The sequence below is a fragment of the Zonotrichia leucophrys genome, chromosome 12 (assembly GCF_028769735.1).
Source record: "Zonotrichia leucophrys gambelii isolate GWCS_2022_RI chromosome 12, RI_Zleu_2.0, whole genome shotgun sequence".
Taxonomy (NCBI): Eukaryota; Metazoa; Chordata; class Aves; order Passeriformes; family Passerellidae; genus Zonotrichia; species Zonotrichia leucophrys.
The window spans coordinates 4,847,523-4,861,510 of record NC_088182.1 but is presented as its reverse complement, the minus strand read 5'-3'; the positions used below and the strand labels follow the sequence as shown (position 1 = coordinate 4,861,510).

General features: G+C 46.6%; 1 protein-coding gene across 4 annotated transcripts in view; it reads right to left on the bottom strand.

Annotated features, from left to right (window-relative positions):
• The window catches only part of TAFA4 (TAFA chemokine like family member 4), a 69,519-nt gene extending 61,869 nt beyond the window's left edge, over positions 1 to 7,650 (bottom strand). Inside the window, exons 1-4 of one of the 4 annotated variants that reach the window (XM_064724186.1) lie at positions 7,588 to 7,650; positions 6,995 to 7,150; positions 6,612 to 6,701; positions 6,209 to 6,401 (exon numbers count right to left, since the gene is read on the bottom strand). The gene's annotated coding sequence lies outside the window, so the exon portion shown is untranslated. Of the gene's footprint in view, positions 1 to 6,208; positions 6,402 to 6,611; positions 6,970 to 6,994; positions 7,151 to 7,587 lie in introns of those variants that run through there. The other 3 variants (XM_064724189.1, XM_064724190.1, XM_064724188.1) reach the window with 3 other exon arrangements.
• Positions 7,651 to 13,988: the final 6,338 nt, after the last annotated feature.

Genomic DNA, 13,988 nt, shown 5'->3' with positions numbered 1-13,988 from the left:
CAGGGGCCTGGTTTATGTGCAGGCCCTCTCACTGCCGTAGATCTGTGTTTGGGGAAATTTTCATAGCACTTGACTTCTAACCACGGTGCTTCAGAGCCACTGAACTGGCAGTGCTCAGCACAAGCAGTGACACAGCCACACCAGAGAGCCAGGATCAGGCTTTTACACCTGCCTGGATCCAAGCTGGGACAATTCCAGTTGCATCCCAGTTTTCCTTGGGGAGGAAGCAATGCCCCAGAGCAAGGCAGCCACAACACTTCTGTCATTCAGACTATAAAGATTTCCTTCACATTTCTCTTACTTTTGCTAGGAATAAAGCAAATGCGTATCCTGAGTACAGCCCTGGCATTGCCACAGACCCTGGCACTGGCCAGAGGAGGAGATAACAGCAAAGAGGGAGAGATGAGCCCTCCTTCCTCCCTGCCTGCTGAGCACTTGCCAGGAAATGGGAAGGAAACCAGCCAGGAACATGGGCTCCCAAATGCCCAGTGAAGAGAACATCACCAGCAACCAGAGCTTCTCTGTTTTCTTTTCAGAATTATCCTAGAATCATGGAATGGTATGGGCTGAAAGGGACCTTAGAGTTCCAAACCCTACCCCAGCATACCTTCCACTATCCCAGGGATCCATCCAGCCTGGCCTTGGACACCTCCAGGGATGGGGCAGCTTCTCTGGGCAGCCTGTGCCAGGGCCTCACCACCCTTACTGTGAAGAATTCTCAATATTCAAACTAAACCTGTTCTCTTTCATTTTAAAGCCATTCCCCCTTTCCCTGTCACTACAAGCCCTGTAAATTATAGGGAACAGAGTCCCAAAGACTAATTTAAGCACATTCACCACCCTACTTGTGTCATAGAACCATAGTTCCATTAAAGAACTCAACCACACCTGTTTAATAGTTTAAACATAACAAGAAGTTTCATTTAGGAGTCCAAGCTAAGTTAATTTTGCCAGGAAATTGTAATACGAATACATTACATTAAATTCTGAAACGTGACATTTCTCTTCCTGTCTCCAGCATTATTAGCATCTTACAGTGGCTTGAATTAAAAAAGAAACATTTATTTTATCACCCTGATATCAGCCTGCTGCAATATAACATTTTTGAAACAGGGAAATATCACAGCTTGGCATCATAAATTCAACACTGCAACAAGATAAATCCTTCCCATTAATGTAAACCACTGTACTTCCCAATATATCTGCATCTGCAACACACTTGTGTTTGCTGACTATCATAAACACACATAACTCTCAGTGAGTAATGGAAGCAGCAGGAAAATCTGAGGGTAACTGCTCTCCAGACTGAAGCAGCCACAGCCTGGTCCTACAAACAGATTCACTCATGCAGGGATGTTCCTGCTTGTGCTCAACAGCAGAAAATACCATGATCCTCACCCCTGGAATCACACAGCACAGCAAAGGACATCGAGGCACTGCCACCCTTAATTACACATGCACAGAATGGATGCTGGAAGCTTTGTTAACTTGCAATATATATAAATCCCAGAGATGCACAAAGGAGAGGTTGGGTACCCTATCAATTAAGAATTTCTGGATTTCTCACTAAATATTTAAGGTGACAATGAATTGACACAGCAAAAATAAAAGAAGCTCACTTAATTTTGTTGAAAAGAAAAATCACTTAGTGCTTCCTACAACAACTCAATTTCCACCTTTTCCCCTTTACACCGAGATCAACACTCTGAAACTTGCTCCAAATGGGAATTTGGCACGCAGTTTAGGAAATGCAAACACATGAATTAATAACCTGAATTATGCAAATACGAACCTGAAATTTGCAATTTGTTTTAAAAAGCCGAAAGAACTCCTCCTAATTGGTTTATCCATGTCTAGGCATTACTCAAATGATTTTGGTTTAGCAGTTAGCAGCCTCTTGCAGGCTCAGAAAAAAAGCCTACAAATACTTAAAGAGCTAAAGCACTGAGTTCTGCTCTCTCCGCTATAAGGAGGAGGTTTGCTGCTTCCAGAACCAGAAAGTCCAAGCTGATTCCATGTTCTTCATGGAAAGGGATGTAGAACATAGACTGAGTCATGCTTGGCAAGAGGCTGGAGAACAAAAAAGGGGCAAGAGCTCTGCACTGAGGGTTGAGGAGTAAATTCTTTACCCACCTTTTACCATCCTGTAACACCAAGGCTGGGATTGCTGCCCTTTAATGTATTTATCCTTGTTATACCTCACAGCACACGTAGCACAACTGCTGTGGAAGGAGGGAGAAAACTTGTACTGGTGCTGTGCAGAGGGAAATATCCTTCTAGGAGAAAGACCTGACCCCAGAAGAGTTTTTATTCACAGATGTTCCCTGCAAAGTGTAACTGAAATTGAAACACCACATAAAGGGGAATAAAAACAACGGGTCACCTTTGGAGTCACGGAGATACCCGGTGCTACTTTCCCTCATTTGAGCTTTACTCTGCCACTGTTGCACCAAGCCTGAGAAAATCAGCCTTTCAGCTCACAGCCTTTCCAAAATAACTGCTGGAAAATATAAAATAGAGCAAAAGGGGTGAAATCCGCAGCCCTTTGTTCCTCCTCGCAGGCCTCTTCAGAATAGCAAAGAGGCTTCGGAGCGCGGGTCTGACAGAGCGCTGTCCTTGCGAGCACTCGGGATGCTCTGGCACTGCAAAGCAGCTCAGCCCCAGCTGCCTGAGCCCAGGTGAGAGCGAGCTGTGATCTCCTGATCTGCAGGGCTGGCACCGGCTTCAAAGCAGCCGCCTGCGCGATGGTTATCGCATTTTCAAAGGGGAGAAGAGATGCTGAAGGAGTTCTACTAGACCTTGAGAAAAGGAGTCCCAGGGCCATAAACTCTGAGAGAGAGAGGCAAGGAAAATCCAATACCTTGGATGAAAAGTATTTGTATAGGAGAGATCTTTATTCTGAGCGCGCTTCCAAAATCCAGGACAAAACATTATGCTCGAGATTTTCCTCCAGAGAGTGGAATGAGGCTGAGGACTCAAAGGTATCTTGCTGCTCCATATTCATATTGGTTAAAGGAATAAAAGATTGGTCTGAAAGAGTTATAAAATATTGGTAGTCCAAAGAAAACAATTTTTTGCACTCACAAATTCAAGTTTAGTTCTAGATTTAGAGCTCATTTTTTCCATGGCCAACCGAGGTAGGTGGAATTACAAAACCACAATAATTTCAAGATGTCATAAGAAACTTGATTTTTCACAAATTAATTCCTTTCCATCAAATATTTTACTGTTTACTTCTCCATGTACAATTTTTTCCTAACACTGGAGGAGTACTGGCCAAATTCTGCCCTTTTCACTCTCAGCCCAGTCCTTAATTGGGAAGCTTTGCCTGAGAGAGGACAGCAGGTGCTGGCCTTCAATTAATAAAAGATTGGCATGGGGAGATCAGGGGCTGCTCCCAAGTACCACCAACCAGTTGCCAATTCAGATCCAATGCAGAGCAATCACATCTGGAAGGCAGCACAGCTAACACCTGCACCTGAGCTGGGAGACCAGGAGGACTGGTGGATTCTCAGCAATTTGTATAAAACTCAGGGAAGTCAAGGTGAATTTTTTTATGCAATTTAAATAATATTCCCCAATCACCAGAGCTGGAGCAGCCTTCTAAACAGCTGAAAAAAAGCTTCACTTTTCCACCATGGAAAAAGTGGCATGAACCCAGACAATCTCTGCACCCTGGAAAGGCTCTTCAGTGTTGGACTAAAATCTATCACCAAGACTCTTGTTTCCTTTTGCCTGTGTTTTTCTTCAATAATTGGGAGATTTTTAGCCATCAGAGTACGTCAAGCCTGTACCTCCTACAAGCACTGAAGTCACTCAGACAAATATATCAAACATCAATATGAAACTAGAATGGAAAAAAAAATCTGCCACAGCATCATCCAAACATAAGACACTAAGTAATAGCATTTTAAAAAAATCTATTTCACACAGATGAAAATCATTACAGTTCTCTAGAGACCCTCTCTCTCTCTGCAGCTCCCCATGTCATTTCCTAGCTGGTGAAAATGTGCCACAGGATATCAAAAGACGGTTACGTTCTTCTAATTTTAATATTCCTCTAATCCAATAATGGCTTGTTTACTGCTTTCTAATTTAAAGGTAATTCATTAGATGTATCCTGTCACGTCTTGTTGGCAATGAAGGCGTAAGGATCTTGCACAGAGCTCTGAGGCATGTCAGTCATGTTGCTGATATTCTGTGTGGGTCCCTCAATGCAAAGGGCTATCGATGCAATGGCACTGATAAGGGACTCTGTGTGTGTGTGCCTACATACAAAACACAACCAAAAATATTAAAAGACTTCAAGGGTGAAGTCTGGACCCCAGAATTTATGTTTTAGCATCGAGAATTCTAGCAAACAGAAATAGAAGTGATTTGAGTGCAAATATTTGTGATAGTCACAAAAGGGTCTTGCACAGCCTGTGGGGAAGCCCCTGCCTGACCTGCAGGGGAATTGGATGAGGCTGCAGCAAATGATGAAGGTTAAGGAAACATCAGACAGAAGAGGCAGCCTGAACTCCAAAATGAACATTTCAGCAGCCAGACCATGCCAGGCAACATCTGTTGTGATTCTCCAAAAGCTACCCCGAGTTTTTGAGCCACCCTAAGGCAAAGGGACAGGAGCTGAGGCCGAGGGCTTCAGACCTGCTGTTCCTTGGAGGCACCAAGGTGAGGGTGAGAGCACGGCAGGACCATTGGCACAGCAGGACAGGGCTCTTTGCTGCCTCACCAGCATCCCCTGGCTGCTCGGAGCCCCTCCTCACCCCACGAGCCTGTGCCCACCTCCCCGGAGCAGCTCCTCTCCGAGCAATCGGGCAAAGCAGAGCAATTCCCTCCAGGTGACAGCACCGTGTGCTCCAACGCTGCCCAGGCAGCTCTGCAGCCACAAGGCTGGGAACTCTTTGGTGTTTGCACTCTGCCAGCTCAGCCCCAGCAGCTCCCCCTGTGCCAGGGCACTGACATGCCCATTTGCAGTAATCTCTTCCCAAGAAGCGAAACCTTTAACCAGCCAGACTAACCACACACTAAATGAGTTGTTGACTATCTCAGAGCAGCACACAAGGCTGAGAAAACACAGTGACACGGTGCCAGGGCACCTCACCGTTCGCACAGACCGGCGCAATTCCCCAAGAGCAGGGCAGGATCACCAGTTTGGAAGGCAGTTCGGGTCAGGACGTGTCCAAACCCATGCCCTCATTGGCTGTCGGTGATGTCATGCCCGTGCATTAATCCCCGGTGACTGCAGGTTTAACACCACACGTATCACCCCATCTCTGCTAGCCACGATGACCACGCGCCTTGGAGGAAATGACTCGAGCAGAGAACAAAGCAACTTGTTGAAACAGGCAAAGTCGCATCTCTTAAGTGATTATTTCCAGCTTTTCTTTTGTCAGAGTGAAGTTGCTGGGGTCAGGAGATGACACGTGCCGCGCTGAGAGGAGTGAGTATTGTTAGAGCTCTGTTTTAGAGAAAGTAAATCCTCCCACTCAAAAAGGTGGAAGTGCCAGTGGTGGGAAACCGACTGCTCTGGGAAATGAAAGTATCTCAGGAGCTATAAAATCGGTAGCTGAAATTATAAACACTTTTTAAAAAGACAAAGAAGGGGGGAAAGAGTGACATTTAAAGAGCAGTCTTGACCCTTTGCTGGCGGCACCCTGGAGTAACGGGGGCAGTAAATGAATTTGGCGCACACACCCCAGTGCAGAGACAGACTGAACTCCAGGCAGGACCGATCCCTGGAGTGCTCCGGACCGCCGCTCTCCAGCCGCTCTCCCGAGCCTGCCCAGCCCCAGGGCTCGCTCCAGGCGTTCTGGGCACCGCCAACACCGCTGGCACGGCCGGCTCGGGGGTACCCGGCGTGGGGATCCCCCTGCCCCGCCCGGGCAGCCCCTGGGGCCTCTCGGGGAGCCGATCAACCCCTATCAGCCCCACACTGCGCTCCGAAACACGAGTTACCGGGCAGCTGGAGCGATGCTTCTCTCCCAGCTGGAGCGATGCTTCTCTCCCAGTGCCTCCCCCGGGTGCGCATCCCGCACCGCCCGCCCGGGACGCGCAGCCCCGACAGCGGGGGGATCCCGGCTCCAGCCCGGCCCGGCATCCCCCGCAGGGCAGCCTCAGCCCCAGCTCGGTGTACCCGGCACCGAGCACAGCCCGCACCCCGCAGCCCAGCCCTGCCCGCACCCCGCGGTGCCCCAGCCCCGCTCACCTGGCCCCGGAGCGGCTGCGGAGGCAGGAGCAGCGTGCGGGGATGAGGAAATCACCCACGGGGGAGCGGGCACAGCACCGGCGCTCAGGCTGCCAGGAGGATGCACCGCACACACTCCCGCACGTAGCGGCGCAGCGCCCAAAGTGGCTTTGGAACTAACTCCCCTCCCACTCCTTCTCCTCCTCCTCCGAGCCTGGGGAGGAAGCACGGTGTGAGGGCTTGGGCGTCTCTCCCAGCTCGGCGGAGCATCCTCCCCAGGCTCTCCTGACCCAGCGGGAGCGCAGAGCCGGAGCTGTTCGGGCCAGCCGCCCTCTCCTCCTTCCCTCCCTCCGCACCGGGCAGAGCGATCGCGCTGCCTCCCGCAGACACAGCCCTCGCTCAGCCCGGGTTTTTATCGCCTGACCTTATTTCAGCGTCCGAGCTGTCGCTGCTCAGCCGAGGGAAGGAGCGGGAGATGTTTCTGTGCTCGCAGCCGGGCCGGAGTTCGCAGCATCTTTGGGAAAGAGCAGCAACTTGAGAAGGGAGCGGGGCTGAGGCCGTAACCTCCCCGCTCCTCTTATTGCATGTCCACGGTCCTGCGGGTTATCAATAAATCATCATCTTCACAAATTGGGTTTAAATGTTCAAAATGAAAGCCGGTGTTTCCCTGGCTACAAAGTCGGGGTCACTTTGCCTCTCCAGCAGCCCCCAGCAAGCGGAGTCTCCTCCTTGCTCTGCCGCTGGCTCTGCACAACCTTTATCCCCCCACTTTACACCCTCAGGTTCTCCCGTGGCTCTGCTGCTCACCTAAACAGTGACGTCCAAATAAATGCTCGGGGGCTGTCAGCGTTTAAATATGTGCAGAATGGAGTCTCGTTTCTGTGAGAGAGGGCAGTGTCTCACCGTAGGTAAGCACAGGGCTCAGTGCAACAGTAGGTTGATCACGGCTCTGTTGCCTAAATCCTGTTGTGATACAAATCGTCATCCTCCTGGACAAACATTCCTTTAATTGGTAGAATCACTGAAAAAATGCCTTGTGGAACAGAGCAAGCTACTTTTATCACAGGAAAACCCTCCTTGGCTACTGTTGTGGAATGGCAAATTGCCTTTCCGTTGTCTTTGTGCAAGTTCTCTAGTCCACATGCGAAAAGCAGTAAAAATCCCAGCAGCTTCCACACCACCGTTCACAGAAATTTAATAATCCAGAAGCAGACTCTCACATCTTGGAAAAATTCACTTAGCCTGAAAGAAAGGGTCCAAATCCCCAGCCTTAGCTCTCCCTCATCTCATGTTAGCACAATTCAGCTGTGCTCTTTTAATCAGCAGGACTTGCTATATAGTCAAAATAGGAGGGAGCAAGCCCACAGCATGAGACCACATCTCTCCATCTCAATCCTTACCTGAGGAGCTTCTTCACCTGCCACCTTCTTGCCTGCTGTTCCTGACACTTAACACCCTTCCAGACCTTTAGGGAGCCTAGAAAAGGGGAGAGAGAAAAGGCAGAGGCAGGAAGGAGCTCCAAGGTTGCATAAAGAAATGTGAGATGCAGATGTGGGTAAAAGGGAGGGAACTGGATGTACTGATGAGAAATGGAAAGATTTAGAGGACAGGAGACCCAAATTAGCAGGAAGAAAGGTCTCATCTTTCTGTCTGGGGTGCAGTTTGTTGAAAGTAGGCTGGTCAGGACATCAGACAGGGATTACGCAGGATCAACAACCCCCTGATATGTGGATGGAGCAGTTTACCAGCTGTGGGTGCTTCACTGGGCTGCTGAGCCACAGGAGACAGCAGCTCACAGCTCTCCCTGGCCTGGCGCTGTCCTGTGCTCTTAATTCCATCCCATCTCTTAGCCTCAGTTTTCCCATCCAGACAGCAGAGACAGCCCCATTTCTAGCACTGGGTTGCTGTCAAAACGAATTAAGAGGTCCAAAGAGTACTTTGAAATGCAGATATTATGCTCACTAGGTTTAATGTCTCCAAAGCGGCCCCCAGATATCCCTAAATCCTCAACATATCCCTGATCAATTCCTGCTTTGCATAGGAGGAGGGCAGAGGGACAGAGGCTTTAGTCCATCCCTTTTATGTTGTGTTCTGAGGGTCCCCCTGACCTTGCCATCAGTTTCTGTCTGATCCCACCCAAAGCCACGTTTTGCTGGTGCCACAGAGCAAGCTCCATACATGCAGAGCCTCCTCACCTGATTATTAATTACTACCCAATTAGTAATAAATTACTACCCCCCAGACAGCTATTTCCTCTGGCATGTCAATGCCCGGGCTCCAGCTCCCATCCCCTTCCCCACCCTGGATTTACACCCAAAATTTTGGCATCCCCTGAGCCCTGAAAAACCCTCACACAAATCCTGGGCTCTGTGGGGCTGGACTGAATCTCCCCCTGTATTTTCCTTGCCTTTGCAGGTGCACAGGGAGGGAGCAGGACACAGGAGCTTCTGGTGCCCAGGCCTGTGATCAAATTATCTCTCCCTCTGTCACACATCCTAATCATCACAGCTGGCGGCCATGCCAACAATATTAACGCTGCTGAGTAGCTTTCAGTTTTGCAATTAGCAAGGTTTTCTACTTCCCTCAAATAAAAAAAAATAGGCTGGTGCTTCTTAGCACTGCATAAATGATACAGAGACATTCAGGGCCCACGTTCCTGCCTTGCTGAGATGAACCGACATTAGAAGTGCTGGAGATATTTTAAGTCTTCTGAAGATTAAAATGGTTACAAAGCTTATTATTTCTAAACATGTTTATCCTGCCTCTCTTTTTTGTTTGCAAAATTAGGCAAAGCACAGTTTAAACAAACAACTATTGTACTATTAAACATTGATTAAAGAAAAGGGTTGCATTTAAATTATTAAGTGGAGAGATAAAAAGCATCCCTTCTCTTTTGTACGCTACTTTATTCAGAAGTCAAACTTCTGTAGTCTCACTGAATGCTAATGAGCAGCATAATAATGCACAAGGGCAAGAGGGGGCTGAGTAATTAAAAACAGAGGCCAGAAATCAAAGGGCTTGAAATACACTTAAGAAAATAATTCAATTATACATTAGAAACCTGGGATAATCAAGACACATCCCACAGTTTCATTCATCATTATGCCCCAATTTTATATCTCCACTGCTTTGCTGTACACAGGAAGCAGCAATTGGGACTTTGATGTGTGATGCCTCAGCTGGAGAGACAAAGGCAACGTGCACTCAGGTCCCTTCCTCATCTCTGCTCCTTGGAAATGGCTTCACTTGAGTGAGTAGGTTCTCACTTATCTGATTTAGGGAAATATTTTTGGTCGCAAGATAATTCTGTGTTGGTTCCAAATTCCTTTTCTCTGTAGCTTTGCAATTAATTAACACAAATCTCTGCACCCACCATTTTATCTGCCCTACAAATCCATCTCCCACCACTCTCCTTGGCTCCTTCACCTCTTCCCATGGCTTCAGGCTTGCCTGGTCATCCACAAAAACCCCTGCCAAGCAAATCAGTGGGTAGGTTTGTCCAGCAAACCATTTATTTAGCTGGGGTGGCATCAGGAGACTCTGAGGTTTTCATTTTTCACACAACACAAGCTGGGTCAGAAAGTCCTGATGTAGCTTTACAATGTCACCTTTATGGGCCAAGGAATCCCGGCACAGCTCCTGGTCTCCAGGACATTTATAAGGAATTCCTGTGCCATGTAATAAAACAAGGAAAAATGAGACAGTTTAGTCTTGTTCAGTGACTTTGGAGGATTTAAGTGATTTTGCTTTGTGCAGTCTGGATGCAATAAGCAATTATCAAACTTGGGCTCATTGCACTGACTCCAGCTTAAAGGAGGGAACTGTAAGTGATGCATTGTCAGGCACCATGGAAAAAAACGCAGAAAAAGTGAAAACTAGAGTTTCCATCTGACAAAGAGCAGCACTGTGTTCACAAGCTTTGCAGATGCACAAATTGTTACCTCCTTTTGGTACATAATTAAGGCAATGACAGGAAAAAAACCTTGGAAACAACCCAGAAAAGAAAAAAAAAATCAGGAATTTTAACAAAACCAACAGTGAATTGCATATCAGCTTCCTGAGAAATCAGAGTCTGTCTCATTAGAATTTTTAAAGGTTTAAGCATAGAGACTAAGCATAGAGTTGTCTCTAATGAGCAATGGAGTCAAACCAGACACTGCTGTGCCCCACAAGGCCAGAGGAGCCCAGAGTCCAGCACAGGTCACAGCTTTGAACAGTGAGAAAGGGAAACAAGAACATCAGGTCGAGTTTTCCAGAACTGGGGGTCTCAAAATGAAAGTTCTGACTCAGCAGATGGGGACTGTTAGTGGGGACCCACACAGAATATTAGCAATATGACTGACATGCCTCAGAGCTCTCTGTAAGATCCTTATGCCTTCATGGCCAATAGTTCCAACTATTACTGAGCTTTGCTGTGTCTTCCATTCAGGAAAAAACAAAAAGCTGCATGGGAAGGGCCAATTTCAACAGTGTATGACAGCAGCTCATGTGGCTGTCTCAAGATTTCCCCATCCTCATCAGCCACATCTTCCTCAATCAGAAATAAAGAACTTTTTGAGATTATTCAGCTTCTCCACCAAAAAAGATGCACACTCACTTGTTAAATAGGAGATCATTAAGACAAACAAACCAGCTCATAATGTCAGTGGAGCAGTGTTTGCCAAAGGTGGAGAGGGAAATGTTAAGACAGACATTAGATTTCAACCTGCAGGGAGTTAGAGAGCAAAATATGCATTTCCTTCCCATTTTTCTAATGAGGAATTAATTTTTAGAAGAGAAGACACAGTCAGACACGTTGCTAGATTTTGCAGAGGGAGGGAATGGAAGTGGGAGCTGCAGCCAAGGGCAGAGCCCGAGCCACAGAGGAGCCCCAGTGCTCAACATTCATCCCTCAAGTTTGTGGTTGAAATACTCTAGCAGATATCTCAGTGACATCCTTTTCCCAGAAACAGTCTGGGGCAGTAATTCTGACAGGACAAGTCAGCTGTAATGAATCTCTTTCCTCAGCACAGATGGGGCCTCGCTTTACTCACATGCATTGCTCCTTCCACTCCCTAAGACTGCGTGGAGACAAGAGAAAGCAGCTCTGGCCTCTTATCTTACCTGCCTGAAACAATATAGTGGCAATCAATAAATGAACTACATTTTCTTTAAATATGCAATTACATGGAATAGATTATAGAAGTGACAACACCCAGAACAACTCCACAAACACAGAGCTGGGCTCTGATTTCTATCAATACCAGATGAAAGTCGTGTAGTTGCTCATTTACAGCTCAAAGCTGCATTATTTTCCCTAACTCAGGCTCCATTGGTAGTCAGCTGAACACTCTAAAGCAGAAATACCAACTCATCTTGATATTCCTTCCACAGTAAATAATGATTTACAAAGGAGGGGGGGAAATCTCCCTTCCCCTCCCTCTTTCAATTCATTAAGCTCAACTGTGATAACCAGTGAGGCATACAGGAAAGGGTTAGGTATCTCTGCCTCTGAATATTTAATTCAGGACTAAATGTAATGCACAGCATCCTTGCACCCTTGGGAGTTCAGCAGCCAATATGCCAATGAATATATCCTGACAATAGTGATTTTTTCTGCACTTTGGAGGCATGAGTGACATTTGCTCACCACATATGTTACATCGGATGCTGAGGTCTACACTTGTGAGAAATTAATCAGAATCCATCTGTTTCCTTCTCATCCTGGACAATTTCATTACAACTTAACCAAAGATTATAGGATTCCCATGTCTGTGTCCCCAGCCCCCAGCCCAGTCTTGGTGTTTCTATACCAAATGATTAAAGCTGCTTAGTTTAAGTAAGGTCAGAATCAATCTTCCTTCCTGTAGGGAAAGGCATAATGCTCGTGGGCAGGGTCCAAAATCTGCTCTAAATTACATGTAGGTAAATCCAGAATATCCCTACTGAACCAAAGGGTGTTCAGATTTATCATGGAGCAGGTTTTTGGCCTTGATCTACCAGTACAAATTTCTGGTGGCTGACTTTGGTGGCTATCAGGCTCAAAAGGACACAAAGTCACTGCAGGTCCCTCTGTTACATTTTCATTTACCTGTCCAGGTGGTGAAGGGGGAGGGCTCAGCCCTTCTGTGGGGCTCAGAGATACCATGACACTGTTGGGAAAAGAAAGTGATCTGGCTTAAAATACTGCCTGTACTTAGGTGGCTTAGAAAATTCTTTGCTTATTTTGTATTTACTGGTACCTCTTTAATTCATTGGAGTAGCAAGGGAGAACTGGACAAAAACATTGCTTGGACCCAGATTTATAATCATTGTGCTGACATTTGCACAACGATGGATGAAGAGCTTAAAAGTGGGGGATTCTAGGAGTTCTTTGGATAAGGCACAAATGTCTTAACAAGCCCAGAAGCAGAAATATCCATGAGATTCTGGTACCAAATTACTCCATGACAGTTCCAAACATGAATGACAGAGAAGCCAAAGCTGTGAACCAAAAAGAGAGGTTTCCATGACAGAAACTGGGCAGAGTGGGAGGTCTGGGAAAGCCCAGAGAGGAGGAAAAGGAGCTCCAGTGCTCAGGAGCTGAGAGGCAGCTCTGGCACCAGGGCTCTGCAGTGCAGGGAGGCCAAGCTTGGTGCAGAGGGGCCAGGCTGGAGGATGCTGGCTGCACACAGCCATGGCAGGTCCCAAAACCTTCTCACACTCACCTGTGACTGTGGCAGAGAGAACTCAGGCAAAGGAACTCACCCAGCAGTGGGAGGTGGAAGCTGAAGGTGGGTGAGATGGGCAAAGCATAAAACCACCAGCAGCCTGAGAGGGAAGCAGGAGAAGCTCCCTGAGTGCAGCCTCCCCCAGTGCTCCCAGCCATCATTCCAGCTGACTTGCAGACACCTGATATTTATATTTGAAATGAAGGTGTGCTCAGATCAGACTGTCACAGCCTGTCTGTTCAATCAGGAGTTACTTGATCAGGTGGTTTTTTGCTGTAACACAATCACAGGATAGCAGGGCTGGAAACAGGACCTCCACTCTATCTCCAGGGCTGGATCCTTCCTGCCAATGAGATATTGACACATTGGGAGATAGCTGTAAAAGCAAAGGAGGATCTTGCATAAATTAACTTATGCTATTTATAGACATGGAGAGCAGCCTATCCATGGGACCATCTGCTAATCTATGTCCCATGGCAATTAAAGTCAACATTTCACTATATCTTCTCCATCAAGGGCTGAGATTATGCGCTGAACTCCTTTTTTTAGTATAACACTAACCTTGCATCTGTGCTGTTTAGTGTCTCTTTCCTACTTTCCATGTCCATTCTCTGAGTGCCTGCTGCAAGAAAGAAAATCTCTGAAGGATGATATTTATTCATTTATAATGAAGGGGAGAATGTGTTCCTCATGTTTCTGAAGAACCTCTCTGTTTTGAGAACAAGAAAACAGACATTATGTACTAAATTAATGAATTTATATGTTTGATACAAAGTGATCTTCACACAATCAAATTTTATCCATGCTTCTTGTTACTAACAAACCACATAGATTTTCAGAATTTATGATTTTGGACATTATGTTTTTAATGTTCCTACCCAGGATGTTTCCAAAAATTATCAAAAACCTGAGAGCAGACCTCTTTTCTTCAGACCATCTCATTTTCTTCAAGGAAAGCTGGAAGCCAGAAAAGTATGGCATCCAAGTATTCTGCTTTAGAAAAAACATAAAGACAAAATCCAGCTGCAGTTACTGTACCACTTGTCCAGATTATAAATATAGAGAATTTTCTGAAGAAACTTGAAAGCTTGAGTCCTACTGCCTTGTTCTCT